The sequence below is a fragment of the Mauremys reevesii genome, linkage group 9, assembly GCF_016161935.1.
Source record: "Mauremys reevesii isolate NIE-2019 linkage group 9, ASM1616193v1, whole genome shotgun sequence".
NCBI lineage: Eukaryota > Metazoa > Chordata > Testudines > Geoemydidae > Mauremys > Mauremys reevesii.
The window spans coordinates 71999527-72015172 of NC_052631.1; the positions used below are offsets into that span (position 1 = coordinate 71999527).

Sequence of the window (15646 nt, forward strand, 5' to 3'; positions counted from 1 at the left end):
GTGGTGACTTCATAACGTGAGGGGGAAGGTCAGGATTCAGGGGGTCATTTAATAAGCATAGATCTCATCTTCCTCTGCAGCCCGTAGCTGGCTATAGATCTTGTGGGGTTCACTGGTATTTGTGGACCTATGTTGCCTAGCACAAAGGAGCTCTGATTCTTATTGGGAGGCTCTGGGTGCTACTGTAATAAAATATTAAATACATTGTCAATAACAATAATAATCAATGTTAATTCTTGGCTCCCTTTGTGGCTGAGGCTGACTGTCACCTCTCATTACTGCTCTTTGGGGCATGTGTGGGAGTGTTGCTTTTCCTGAGTTTTGCATTGCTTAAGCGATGGAGGGCTTGTGACTAACCCCACCCCAGGCTGGCTGTAAAAGTCCATGTATGCCCTCTAGCCTAAGGGATGGATAGCCCAGAGTCCAAGGGCATCTTTGCACAGACAGCTGTTCACTGCTTTGCAATGGGGATCCAATTATAGGAAATTACATACAGATTAGCTTCAGATTTCAATGATGTGGGAGGGAGGGTTTCCTTCTGACAAAACAGAAAAGACGACAAGCCTTCATGAGGCACAAAATGTGATCTCAAATAATCTTTTAAATATGTCAGTCTATAACTTATCCTGACTGTCATTTTTAGATGGTGTCAGGGAGAAACAGAATCCCCATGTGCTTTAAATGTGTATTGTGAAGTGTATGTATTGTTATGCTGGAAGGTGTTACAGTGAACATTTGATACAAAGACAATCACAGACCTGGTTAAAGCTGAGTCATGTGCTAAGCACTCTTCTTTCAGGCTAAATGGTAGGGAAATTAATCTCCTCCCTCTAGTGAGATATTTGAACGAAACAGAAGCTACTACCCAAGGCAATTAGCCACTTGTCAAGGCTTGAAAGAAAGCTAAGTCACATAGATAAATAAGGGTTTCCCTGGTTGCAAAGGCAGGGGCTGAGTTTTGAGTTGGTGTGTATGGTAGATGAGAAAGCCACAGAACCCAGCAGAGAGTGAAAGAAGCAGCAGTGAGAGTCACCCTGAGCAGAACAGAGCCAGAGTTTCTTGGTCACCAACTCAAGGGAGAGGTACCTTTGGGGATTTATGAGCACGGAAGCTGCCTGCTGTTGTTTCTACTGGATTTCAGGGGTACAGGACTTTGTGTACATTCTGACTCAAATAATTTTTCCTCCAAAGGCAAACAACCCTGCAAGGCCCCAATACTGGCTAACTGCTTGTGTCAAAGGGGCAACAGGACCATGGCCCAGTTACCTTAGCTATGGAACAATGTTCATTTTGTAAATTTATTTTTATGGGGTTTTCTCCCCAAAGATGGATTATGATTTTGATGGGTGATAGGTCAATTCCTTTAGGGCAGGGGTTCTCAACCTTTTTCTTTCTGAGGCACCCCCCATCCCCCAACATGCTACAAAAGCTCCATGGCTCATCTGTGCCACACTAACTGTTCTTTTGCATATAAAATCCAGGGCTGGTGTTAGGGGGTACCAAGCAGGGCAACTGCTTGGGGCCTTGCCACAGGAGCCCCCATGACGCCACATTGCTCAGGGTTGCGGGGTTCAGGGCTCTGGGCTTCAGCCCCATGCAGTGGGACTTCAGCTTTCTGCTGAGGGCCTCAGTGAGTCTAATGCTGGCCCTACTTGGCGTACGGCCTTGTAACGGGTTGGACTCACCCCCGCGGCGCCTCCTGCTGGTGACTCTGGGGAATTAGCTCTATTCCAGCCCAGAGCACCCTCTGCAGGCTGGTGATCCACCTGTTTGCTACTGGCCCGAGTCCCTCCCAGGACCCTGTGCCTCTTTAACCTGTAACTGTGTTTCCCCCTCCCCAGGGAACCCCCACCTTCTATCCCCACCTTGCCTCAGTATATGGCTACTACCAGTCATTGTCTAGCCCCACACTCTAGGGCAGACTGCAGTCTCAGCCAACTCATCCCTGGCAAGGAGGGTTTGGACCTGCTGCTTTGTCCTACCCCTGGGCTGCCCGCTTCAACCCACAGTACCTTTGGCCTATAGCTAGGCTGCAGCCTGGGGCTTTCCAGGCTAGAGCTCCCCAGCCCTGCTTCACTCAGGTACCTTCTCTCTAGTTTCCAGCATCCAGGCCCATCTCCCTCTGAAGACAAAGAGAGACTGTCTGGGCTGCTAGCCTCCCTGGCCTTTTATAGGGGCCAGCTGTGGCTCAGTTTGGGGTGTGGCCTCACCTGCAGCCACTCCCTCAATCAGCCCAGCTTTTAGAGCAGCAGCTCTCAAGCCCTGCCAGGCCACTTTTAACCCCTCAGGGCAGGAGCCAGAGCCGGAGCCACCGCCACTCTGCTACAGGCCTGCTCATGGTCCCTAGGGGGCGCTAGACCTCTGGTTGAGAACTACTGCTTTAGTGGAAGGGCTGCTTCCCCACACTCTGCCAAGAAAGAGTTAATGCCTTTATTAGAAAGTCTGCTTCACAACTCCCTGACAGGGACAGCGGGGGATTGGCCAGAACCTGCTAATTGTCAAGTTAGAAGTTCTTGGGAGCTGCAAGAGCAACAGGTGAAGGAGTGATAATTGCAGGTTAATTATTATAAAAGATACAATCAAATAGCATATTCATTTTCTAAGGAGAGGGGATATGAGAACTAAGAGCTCTCTGACTTGTTTATAAAATGCAGAAGCATGTTTGTTATTTTTTTCTGGCAAGTTTGTTTAAGAGAATGGTTGAGATTCAGTACAACAGAGAGAATGAGATTTGAGAAAACTCCTTTTGTTCACCTTATTGTTTAGATTTTTTTTTCAAGTGAATAAGTCAGGTAGAATAGGAGCAGTTGTTCTCTCATTTGTCTTGCATTGGCTAACCTGGCATGTTAAAATCCTACATCAGCAACTGAAGGGGTAAGACTTAACAATTAAATACATTCTGAAACAAAATAGCTGAAAATCAATTGATACTTCAAATTTTGTGCAATTTCTAACATTACTTTTCTGATACATTGGTGTGTAATATGCTCCCTCAGACCTTGGTCTCTCTCACTTTCCTAGTATTTGCTCATATGCTTTATAATTTTAGAAAAGCTTTTTGTTTCATCTCTATTAATTCTCAGTGGTCTTGTAGAGGAATAAGCAAACATGCCTACAAAAACCCAGGGATCAAAGCTAGGGGCAGTCTTTCATTCGGGAGTAATGAAGACTTAAAGCAGTAAATGTGAGGAGTCTTGAATAAAGGAAAAACGCTTAGCTGCTATTTGAAAATGTGCCCTATTTTTTCCCAAACTTTTTTCATTCTGATCCCAAACAGGAGGCAACACTGAAAAGGAAGAATTTCAAAAATAGAGAGTGTCTCTGAAAATGCACGCCAGTTGAGCTATATGCACACATGGCTTTGTGCTGTTGTGTCAAGTTAGGTCACATCACATGCTATGACTTGACCTAAAGTAACCCTGTGCAGCTTGATGCATATGCTTCATTGCCTTGCCAGTTTAAAGCACCACTGCCTTTTATAAGGGACAGTTCAAAGTTAAAATTGCCTTCCAGTGGAATGTATTTTGAGGGTTTCCAACAAGTACGTGCTGCTCTTAGAAATTCTATGGTTTTGATCAGAACCTCTGAGAGCAGAATTATGTGTGGGAGAAAAAGGTAAATTAGCAAGCAAAGAAAAAGCTAAAGTAATTAATGTGTTTATACATGTGGTGTACATTTAGCTCTCTAGCTGTATTCTATACATTAGTTGTAATTAAATCATTTCATCTAACTTCTGTGATTATTAAAATGCAAGAGCTGGGTCTCTGTTTGTGAAAGAGTTAAGTGGCAGGACTTATTTCAAGCACAATGTGATGGGGTGCATGAATCCCATCGTGGCGGTGACAGGGTTATGGGCATCTGGAGTGCCCAATCAGCCCATTCTGTGGCATCTGAGGGGAGAAGGATTAGACCCAGCTAGGGAGAATAAGAGTGGGTGGCTCCCATAAGTGAAGGAGAGCCTCAGAGTGGCTGTGAAAGGGAGAGAGTGTCAGGGGTTCTAGGTGGCTGCCAGAGCAGCTCCCTAGCAACAGATTAGCTGGAAGCTGTACAAGGAGTCAGACTTTGAGAGAGATACATGCATGACAACTGGAGGAAGTAGTCTTGCAAAAGCTGTCTGTGGACAAATTGAGGAAGGCAGCAGCAGCAGCAAGGGCTTGTAAGGAGCAAGTGTTAGTTGCTTAAATACAGGGTCTCAGAGGAGCCAGTGGGCCTGAGTTCCCCTACCATCCCCAGAAAGGGTGGTGGAAGAGCCTATCCGAGAAAGAGGGGACAAGAACTATAGATTCCAGACTGATGTCAGGGCTGACAACCCAATTACAGTACAATAACCTGTGTTACTTTGTTCCCCTTGAAAAGGTGATATTATAAATGACCTGACTGGAGTTGTGAGAAATGGCCAATTGTCAGAGAGCCAAACAGCTGTTTGGGGAGAGGGGGAGAACTGAGGTGGAGTCACTGCAAGGCCATACAGGGCATAAGTGGTGAGCTGGCTGGTGAGTTCACTCCATTGAACGTACTTGCTAGCATCAGGCAAGAACCTTATCCTGGGAGAAGGTTGTTTTCACTTGGTTGCATTCTGTAGGACTAGTCATAATGGTAAGTAGAGTGCTCGGTAGCAAGTTTCTGTGGGATTGAGCCTAAAAGCAGAAATAAAACTGGCCCTTTGGAAACAGAATCAAGTAGTTGGATATCTTTAGGAATTGCTTCCCTTTCTCATCACACAGAAAGCTTCTCTTCTCTGATGTTTCATGAACATTTCTGTTTTCATTATTCTCAGTGGTATGTTGGGGAATAAGGTTGGTGCATAGAGGAAGAATGATTACTGTGTGTGAATAACCCCCTGTGATGTTGCACTCCATAGGTATTATGCAAATATGCTTATGAGTGTGAATATAATGGAACTGGAATATGCTTTATGCAAAGGTCTCTCGTAAGGTATCATTACAAAGATTATAATCTACTGAGTATTCATCCTATTTGTATGTATGTATCATTCTTGTATCTGAAGCTAGAAATATGAAGTATAACTCTGAAGTCCTATTGTAATTATGCCAAGTGTGGGCCATTAATAGTGGTTTGGAAGCTTGATGGTTCCCATTGACTAGTACAATTGGTTGTAAATGGCTCTGTTTACTTGCAAATCTCCTTGGGTACCTGCGGGCCAGCCCTGGAAGAAAGAGGTGTCACAGGACATGTGACTGTCACCTGGTACTGGAATCCATCTTAAACCTGGTGCTTTTCCATTTAGAGGGCGGGGTGGGAATCCAGAGAGACAAAGGGTTCCTGCCTTGGGCCAAAGCTATAAAAGGGGGTGGAGCAGAACAAGGGGGGCTGCCAGTCATGAGAATCCCCTAGTTTCCACCAGAGCTGGAACTAACAAGGACTGTACCTGGGAAAGGATTGGGCCCTGACTAGGAAGGAGTCTAATCTGTGAAAGAAGTTTATTGGAACATCTCTTAGGGTGAGAGATTACCTGCATCAGTTTCTTAATGTATTAGGCTTAAACTTGTTTTTGTTTTATTTTGCTTGGTGACTTACTTTGTTCTGTCTGTTACTACTTGAAACCACTTAAATGCTACTTGTTATACTTTTTGTTTATTAGTAAACCTAGAGTAAGTGATTAATACTTGGGGGAGAAAACAGCTGTGCATATCTCTCTATCGGTGTTATAGAGGGCAGACAGTTTGAGTTTACCCTGTATAAGCTTTATACAGAGTAAAATGGATTTATTTGGGGTTTGAATCCCATTGGGACCTGGGTGCTGGAGATAAGTGACCTGCTGAGTAGTCTTTGGTTAAAGTCTGCAGCTTTGGGGGCATGGACCAGATCTGGGTCTGTGTTGTAGCAGGCTAGCATGTCTGGCTCAACAAGGCAGGGTTCTGGAGTCCCAAGCTGGCAGGGAAAATGGGCTCAGAGGTAATTTCAGCACATCAGGTGACAGTCCCAAGGGGGTCTCTGTGACTGAACCTGTCACACCCCCTCCCTCACAATGTTCAATGTTGTGTTGCAGCCTATGTGAGCATGACAAATTATATAAAATTACTTGTTCTTCCCCCAACAACCTCTTCAGTTATCTAGGCTATGTTGAAGGAAAGAGCTTGCTAGTTCAAAGGGAAGAGTAATATAGGATCATTAGAGTCTGTGGTTACTACTTTGTAGCAGTAGAGAACAAATAACTCATTGACTTGCTTTGAAGCATAATGCTTACTACCTAAGTGTTTTGAGCGATTGGGTCTAAAGTTCTATCCGTCATCAGAAAAGGTCTTTTTCTGCTGTTAATCGGAGGATTGCTTACATCTCCACTTGAGCACAAGATTTGTATTGGTGCTTAGGTGCCTAAAGATGCAGATACGTGTCTACCTGGATTTTCAAAAGCTCTTGGGTGCCTAAGTCCTATTGAAATTGATAGTGACAGTTGGGATGAACATTCATTCTTTATATTGTTTATAATGTATTGACTTTTTTTAGAATGGTGTTCTGGACAACTTTGTTGAAAAACACTTACTAAAATCTTTCCAAAATGGTCTTTAAAATATGAATAATTTTATCTAATATGAACAGCTAGCTGGATTTAAATGGAATTTTGAAATTTAAATTGTGAGTGAAAGTTCTATGTTTTATGGTATAGTTCTGCAAAAGAAGAAAGCCTCTAATCCTGATGGATCGAAAGCTGCTGTGAATGCTATAAACTTCTCCATTTGAAAGCTTTCCAATTATAATGTGCTTACCGGGTTAGGATGAAATCTAGACCCAGAAAAGGAAATACCGTGGAATGCCAAATACTTTATTTTACAGCTGCTGAAGAGGGGGAACTTATTATTTTTTCCTCACTGGTGATTAAAATTATCCTCTACGGATAATCTTGGCTCAGGAGGTTGTTTCTGTAGTGCATGAGCAATGGAAACATTTTTAATAATCAGGACCTCTGTCTAAAGGCCAATGCTATGGTTTCTGTAGGGTTAGGTCCTCTGTCTTCCAAAAGGCGTCTCTTTTTCCCCCATTCCAATAGAAGGTAAAAACTAGATGAATGATCAAACATTATCACTCTGCAATGCTCATAGAATGCAGATTTATTTTACAAATTACAGAAGTTTAATGCTGCAAACATAGGTATGTCACCGTCTCTTTTTGAATGGTTCAAGGAAAGAATTTATACATCTCCCTGAATTCAGCATGAATATTAGTTCTTAGAAGAGTGGGGATTTATAACCTTAATAGATTAGAGAAAAATGTAAACACTTGATATTGAACACATTTTAATTTCTGAAGGTTTGCAGTGGGAAAACAACACCAAAACATGAGTTTTGTGCAAAATAAATCAATCAATAAAAAGCTGAACACTATCAAATATTTTTTGCAAAACAGATGTCTGGTGGATGAAATAACATTTTTCTTTGAAGAGAGAAATACATTGACTGATCCTGATCACCTGTACACTAGTTGTACACTACTTTACATTACGCAGCAATAGGAGATCTATTTCAGGCTAATTCTTAATAAAATTTCAAATCCATGTATCTATTCCTTTTATGAATTTTCTGTGAATTTGGACTTCTACCATACTTTTTTTTTCAGGCAAACCATCTCAGTGCTTCAGGTATTACTACCACTCACCTACCAAACTCTATGTTCTTTTTAAATGGACCTCCCATTGGGTGCCCTTATGTCTCTTGCTTTTCTTGTATTTAAAGGTAAAATGGCAATGCAAATGTGTGGAAATAATGGTTGTTTTTATATGGCTACCTACAGTGATGCTATATGTTAGAGAAGGACTTGAGACTGAACATTTGATCTATTCTTAAACTTTGGATATGAAAGCTAGGACACTTCATACCTTTTTTACTGTCTCTATACATGGCTGATGGAGCTAGTTGATGGTGTGACCTCATCTAAAACAAAATCCCATCTTCCATTCCCCTCCCCAAAGTTTAGTAAAAGGAAAAACTTTGGCCAGTTCTGTGCTTAGTCAAAAATGGGAAAGCTTTCACAAAAAAGACAACAATTTTGCCAATATATTGAAAAATATTGAGTCGTTCTAATGGCTATATGCATTTTAGTATATGTGGCACCTTAGAAACAAGTACAAACCTTGATATTTTTCTTGCCAATGTATTCTCGGGAGACAAACCCCTCCTGAACTTGGTTGGAGTCATGGAAGCATTTATGACACATGAAAGGGATTCAGTGCTCCACTAAGCTTCTGCTAGGGTGAAAGGTAGGGCCAGCAGAGTCCTATGCCACAGCCTTCTTTGAAGATTGAAATGCTACATAGGTCTTGTGATGGCTTCTTCCACAATGATGACTTTCACCCTAGGGGAGCACAGAAAAAGCTATGTGGCTACCATTAGCCCTGTTCTATTAGGATGATTAATAACAGAGGCAGAGAGGTATGTCTACTTTGAAGATGTATGGAAAATGTGCCTGAACGAATCCTATCTAAAACCACTAGACACAGGTTCACCCATTTAAAATACATTCCTAGATTAATTGTAGACTGCACATAATGAATACTGTAAAAAACTTATGAGAGCAGTGAAAAGCTGGTGCTGCTCCAGAGAAGCAATTCAGAAAGCCGATATTGGAAAGTTCCACAGCACATCTGGGGTGCACAAGGTCAGACTGTGGACAGCGGGTTCCTGTAAGGAGCTCCAGTGCCTCCAGGCAGAGAAATTTCTCTCAGCATTCCCTGAAAGAACTATCACGGCCACCAACTGTGCTGTGATCTCACCTTCCCCTTGCTAGCTGTAGCACTTTTCAAGATTGGATTTATGGAGGCTTTTTTGGGTTATTTTCTTTTATATTGCATGGATGGTAAGTAGCTTGCAGCACTTATCACAGGGAGAGCAATAGTGTGTGTGTGTGGGGGGGTGTATAGTGGGAGACTTTTAATTTCAGATACTCTGGAGCATGCTGCATCTGAAATTAACTGGGAACTTGAAGCTTAATGGACTTAATTCCCTGTCTCCAACGTCTTGAATCCCAGCAAGTTTCAACAAGAGCAAATTCAATCTTCAAGCTTTTTGTTAATGTTAGAGAGCTGTCCTTTCTATGATATGGATTTTGGTTATGGTCATCAAGGCATTGACCCCATATGACTGGGCGAATTCTTAGTATCAAATAAGTCATAGAATCATAGAATATCAGGGTTGGAGGGACCTCAGGAGGTCATCTAGTCCAAGCCCCTGCTCAAAGCAGGACCAATACCCAACTAAATCATCCCAGCCAGGGCTTTGTCAAGCCTGACCTTAAAAACCTTAAGGAAGGAGATTCCACCACCTCCCTAGCTAACGCATTCCAGTGCTTCACTGCCCTCCTAGTGAAAAAGTTTTTTTCCTAATATTTAAACTAAGCCTCCCCCACTGTAACTTGAGACCATTACTCCTTGTTCTGTCATCTGGTACCACTGAGAACAGTCTAGATCCATCCTCTTTGGAACCCTCTTTCAGATAGTTTGAAAGCAGCTCTCAAATCCCCCCTCATTGTTCTCTTCTGCAGACTAAACAGTCCCAGTTCCTTCAGCCTCTCCTCATAAGTCATGTGCTCCAGCCCCCTAATCATTTTTGTTGCCCTCCGTTGTACTCTTTCCAATTTTTGCACATCCTTCTTGTAGTGTGGGGCCCAAAACTGGACACAGTACTCCAAATGAGGCCTCACCAATGTCGAATGATCACATCTACACATTTGGCTCTCTGAAGGAACCTATGGCGCACACAATGAAAGATTCTGCCTTGGTGAAATTCACCCCAGTGATACAGCATGAGGCCTACATATTTCATAGGTCCCATTTTGAAGGCCAACCACTTAAGTTCCACTTGGAGCATAGGCTGTGTGTCTGTCTCTAAGGGGTGAATTTCATTGTGTATTTATAATGACCTGCATACTCTCCAGTGAATTATTGTTATTCCTGTTCATTGTTTTTAATGCCTTTCTTCAGAGTAAGGTTCCTAAGCTTATTTCAGTTTTGCTTTTTCTAGATTTTTGCTTTGAGACTGGCTTGCTTTTGTCAATTGGCGTTTTTATCAACTTTTTCCCCCTCCCTGCATCTCTCCAAAATGCAAATTCCATATGTCCATGCATTTGCGCACACATGCATTTGCAGTTATCACAGTTCACGGCAACTGTATCTGTATTCCACCTCTATGATCTAGCAAGGGCACACACTCCACATTTCCAGCTCCGCAGCCATTGCTTCTCTTGGCTGAAGTGTCTGTGTTTTTCCTTTATGACCGAGGTATCTCTATACTGTGATCCCTAAGCAGGCTTCTTTTGCCATCTCTTTAGAGACAGTATACAGTATAATTGCCACTGTTACAAGTTACCTCACATCTCTCTCTTTTTTTTTTTTTTAAAGTAAGCACACTTTATTCTTTAGGTTCTGTATATGGTTTTACCTTTTTAAAAACAGTAAAAGAACCTACATGCATACTAATAAGCTTACCAGAGATCACTCCAACACCAACGTGGGCATTGGCAGGTGAGCAGTCCTTCAAAACCCTACTGGGGGAGGGGATTCAAATTCACTACACCCTTTGTCCAGAACAAGAACCCAGTCTTATGGAGCCGCATTAGGCCAACATCCTTCCAATCTTTCACTAAGTATTGGGGCCCTGCATCGACCAGGGGTTCTGTCAGTTTACTGGATCAGGAAGAAGGCCCTCAGTCAGTTTTTAAGTCAGGCAGTTTAAGCTGGGTGTGAGAAAGGCAGGGGAAATAGGGGGAGGGACATAACCCCCCCCCAAATCTGAAACCTTTGTTTGTTTTTCAAAAACTGAAATTAAACAAACGATGTCCTTGTCAAGGCTGATTTCCCCACTCTAGCACTTCGAGTGCGAAAGGTCAGGACCTGCAAGGACTCTAAAAATTAACACTGACCACTCCAGGCTTGTATTAAACTTCCAAGGTTACAGCTTTTCTCTGACCTTGGATTGGTAGATGCTGCCACCACCCAAGTGCAAAAGCCCTTTGAAAACCCAGGAAGGTGCACTTGGGAATTCCTTCCTGTGGGGTATCCTCAAGCCCTTTCACTCCCTGCGGCGGACTCGTACCTTGTCAACCTCTTAAGTTGGGGGGCGGGAGGTACGCCTATGTCCATTTTCTAACCCCTCGCCCCACCCCTGGTAGTCAGCACAGCATGGCCCAATGGCCAGAGCCCACCTACTGCCTCTTCCCAAATGGGGTAGTGTGGCCTTGTGGCCAGAGTTCGTTTAACATGCCCCTAGGGCAATGCCGCCCAATGGACAGAGTCCACCTAACTTTCCTCCTCTAATGGGATAGTGCAGCCTAGCGGCCAGAGTCAATACACCCACGGGAAGAGCTGAGAAATAAATGGGGGGGGAGCTAATTAAACAATGTGCACAAACCTCTTAAGACACAAAAATCCAATTCTGTTCTTTAAAAAGGTAAATTTTAATAATAAAAAGAAGAAAATACATCTGTGAATTGAGGCTTTTGCTAGATTTTAAAAAATAAACTACAGGGATTAAGCATCAAGCATCTTGAGGTCCAGCTTAAAGGTTCCAAGCAAAACAAAAGCACCTGGGGTTAGCACAGAGGAATTCAAAAGCCATAAAGAAACAGAAGGGATAAACCTAATCATGTCTTCCTAGACATTTCCTGATCTACTTACATATCTGCATTTTTAAATGAGTAGTTTCTAGGTATGATACCGATGATTTTTCATATCTGGCCCAAGCTTCTCACAGCTTAACTGCTCCCTGTCTGCCTCTCCCTGAGAACAACAGACAAAAGGGGAGTCTTGGTTCAATTTTAAAATGTTCTAGCCTTCCCATTGGCTCTTTTGGCCAGATGCCCACTCACTTCCCTTTACCAATAAATAGCACTGAGACTTTTTAGCCCTTTACAGGTAGTAGCTGTTCTCTAATTGTTCTAAGAGGGATTTTATACCAACTGGCTGGCTGGGTGTCAATAAAAGGGAGCTTTCCCCCACCCCCACCCCCCTTAATCTATCACAGTCCTTTTGAAACTAAACAAATTCTTTGAAAATGTTAATCGAAAGTCAAAATTTTCCTGTGACACAGGCAGTCCCCTTGGGTACTCGGATCTATCTTGCTACCCCGGTTAGTATACCTTTCACGATGATGGTGTCTTACACCAAGAATCACAACAGTATTCAGGTTACTTCCCAGGTCAGTTGCACCTAAGATCTTACAGCAAAGACACTTGTAGCCAATTGCATAATATACATTTATTAAGTAGAAAAAAGAAACAAGTGGTTTTTTTATAAAGTTAAAGCTTGTAAACGTATACACATGAGTTACAATCTTAAATTTTAAAAAAAATAATAGAATCTTATATAATAAGCAAGCTCTATATGTCCTTTAAGGCTAACCTAGGCAAAGCACCTCCTGCCATGTACTCTGGGTTGCAAACTCAGCTGATGGGAGGAATCCACTTGTATGTCTCCTGTTCTCTGGGCAGGAAGGGCAGAACAACAAAGTGTTTTGTCCTCTTTAATGTCTTACAATAGTCGGTCTTCAGTGGATCCTTTTGGTTAGGTAGGGGGAGGGATAGCTCAGTGGTTTGAGCATTGGCCCGCTGAACGCAGGGTTGTGAGTTCAATCCTTGAGGGGGCCATTTAGGGAACTGGGGTAAAACTCTGTCTGGGGATTGGTCCTGCTTTGAGCAGGGGGCTGGACTAGATAACCTCCTGAGGTCCCTTCCAATCCTAATCTTCTATGACATAACATCTTATGTTGAAAATTAACTAGTGTGAAGTGACTTAGGCCTTGGCTACACTTGCAAGTTACAGCGTAATAAAGCGGCTCTGGATGCCCTAGCTCACTCCCCGTCCACACTGGTGAGGCACATAGAGCACTCTGACTCCACAGCTACAGTGCTGCTGGTACTTCACCTCGGCAAGTGGAATAATGTTTGCTGCACCCCAGTTGGAGCACTGCGGCGCCAGTGTGAACAAGGTGTTGGGTTACTGTGCTGTGATCAGCCTCTGGAAACATCCCATAATCCCTGTAATTCAAGTGGCTACTCTTGTCGTGAAATCGGCTGCAGGAATGCAGAAATACCCTTTCAAAGCTCTGTTTCAGAGAAGCCGCCTGCTTATCAGCTCCGAGAAAAAGCAAACATTTACAGTTTGCTGTGAGTGAGAGAGAGGTGGCGGGGGAAGAGAGAGGTCTGCACTTACAAGACAGCATGCTGACACACTCTCTGCACCCCAAAAACCCACTCTCTCTCCCCACATACACACAACACACCCCCTGTCACACTCCGCCTCCCCCCCCCATTTGAAAAGCATGTTGCAGTCACTTGCATTCTGGGATAGCTGCCCATAATGCACAGCTCCTAATGCTACTGCAAGTGCCGCAAATGTGGCAGAGCATTTGAAGCTGTCAGTGTGGACAGACTGCAGCGTTTTCCCTACTGTGCTCGATGAAGGCAGATTTAACTTACAGCGCTCTACACCTGCAAGTGTAGCCATGCCCTTACATAGCCTTGTAAGTCACTACACTACAGAGTTAGGTTGATGCAAGGCAGCTTATGTTGACTGAACTCTCTAAGCATCTACACTAAAATTTAGTTCCAGATGGTGTAACTTGCCCTCTACACAGACTTAACTCCATTTCCATGAGAAGCATAGAGTTAGTCGATGTAGCGTAGATGCTAAATTGCTTATATTGACTTTTGCTGGCTTTCAGAAACCATACCACAATGCCTCAACCAGTGCAAGTGATCTTCTTGAGAATGTGCACCACTGACATGAGAAGTATAGACACACACAAGGGATGTAATTACTGTGACAGCAGTATGCCAACCTAAGTTAGGTCAACTTAATTTATTATGTAAGCATGCCCGTAGTCAGAGGCTCCCCCTAAAACCTCTTAAATATTATCTTACAACATGGGATACAGAAGTTATAAGTGAGATTAATGGATGCAGCAACTCACAAGCATTCAATAAAGTCTAAATACATTCTTATAATTGTAATATTTATTTTAACAATACTAACACACAGATGAGCCAGACTGATTCCAGCTACATATTTGTCAGTGTTCCACTGATGCATGAGGACCTTGCTATGAGTTGGCACCTGGTCTGCCAGGGTCACAGATAGGGTATGCAGAAGCAGATGGAGAATAATATTGATAGCCTCTGGAGAGCTTGTGAAATGCCCTTTCTTTTTAACCCTAAAATCCCCACATAATTAGGTCCTTCAAGAATGGAGTTTTAGAACCACTTTTTATTTCAGAAGGTCTTCTGCACAACCCACCAGTTTGATGTGATTAGTTACCTTATAAATTCCTGTAATAAAATTATTATATGCTTTTATACCTTATAAAACAGAGAAATATTTTGAATTGCTTTATAAGGCACTGTGCATATTTATTGTAGATGTGTGCCTGACATGCTCAAGTATTCTCATGGTTATCATCAATTGTATATTTGATTATTTTGACAAAAATCATGGTAACTGGGGAGGATTTCTTTCTTATTTTCCCTTATGTGCAAGGAGATTGGCAGCTAATCAAACAGAAAGTTGATGTTTCAGTTCGTTGTTATCTTTAGTAACCTGATGCTTGTAGTATTTGGGGAGTTGGAACAAGCCTACAATCCCAACCTCTTCTGTAGCTTCTTGTTACTTGACTGAAACAGTTCCAGGATGAAAATATGACAGATGTTTTGGAAAATTTCCAAAAAACCTATATCTGAATTGTTAATTTGCCATTCTTATGATTAGTCATACCCAGGTATAGTCTTTATAAGACAATATCTTTAAGTTCCTTCACACAGTGAAAATCAGTCAATTTTAATAATTTAAAGAACCATCATTACTTATATCTGAAATGCAGGCAGAAAGGAATGCAAACATAGAGGAAAAACAAATCTCTTTTTGTCGGGGGAGGTGGGGGAGGACAAGAATGGAAAAGAGCAGTAGAGCAACAACGTACCTTCCACATATTCTCTTTATGCATTTGCTTGATTGTCACCTGCTATTCTATGTACCCAGTTCTACATTCCTTGTGAAACACCTAAGTTTGTTCCCCTGAATATATAGTACTTTGGTTCATCTCTCATGGCAAATAAGTCCATTTTTAACTCTCTTCCAACATTAATCTCACTCCATTTAGCTTTAGGAAGGAGCCATCTAATTTAAGAATGTAGGGAATACAATTGTGGAAATATAAAAACCATTTCAATTTACTTCTGGGCTATAATAAACTGTTATTGAAGAAAATATCGGCCACATACCAGAGAAGTAGCATAGGCCTGGAACCCAAGACCTGTTAGGGTTGATTCTCATTTCTGGACATACATGGGACAAGACCCAAGGTGAGGGTCAAAGGGACTCACCAATTTTGAGGTTTGCCTGAGGCTGCTTCAGCCACTGGAATAAGTTAAAGCAACTTCAGAGATGCTTTTACCTACACTTGATTGCCCAATAGCCCTTTATAGCAACATCCACTTTTCCCAGCAATACCAAGTCATTCAAGAGGGGTGGGAGAAAATTAATCATTATATCAGTTCTGCTATCCCTGGGTGTTCCCCCTACTCTGGGAGAATACACAGGTGGGTAGATCAAGTGTCTTTGATACCTTGTTCTTGTGGAACAGCACAAAGATGCCCTGGCACAGTGAGATACAATATGGCCTGCCAAGGCTTTGTGTGTGGCCCA

At 42.6% G+C, this 15646-nt stretch overlaps 2 long non-coding RNA genes across 3 annotated transcripts in view; one reads left to right on the top strand and one right to left on the bottom strand.

Annotated features, from left to right (window-relative positions):
- The window catches only part of LOC120372471, a 35697-nt gene extending 33574 nt beyond the window's left edge, over positions 1 to 2123 (bottom strand). For both annotated transcript variants that reach the window (XR_005584991.1, XR_005584990.1), the window contains exon 1: positions 2086 to 2123. This is a non-coding gene — a long non-coding RNA (uncharacterized LOC120372471). The remainder of the gene's footprint in view (positions 1 to 2085) is intronic.
- Positions 2124 to 2615: 492 nt separating this feature from the next.
- LOC120371448 overlaps positions 2616 to 15646 on the top strand; it is a 73340-nt gene continuing 60309 nt past the window's right edge. The window contains exon 1 of the long non-coding RNA XR_005584361.1: positions 2616 to 2874. This is a non-coding gene — a long non-coding RNA (uncharacterized LOC120371448). The remainder of the gene's footprint in view (positions 2875 to 15646) is intronic.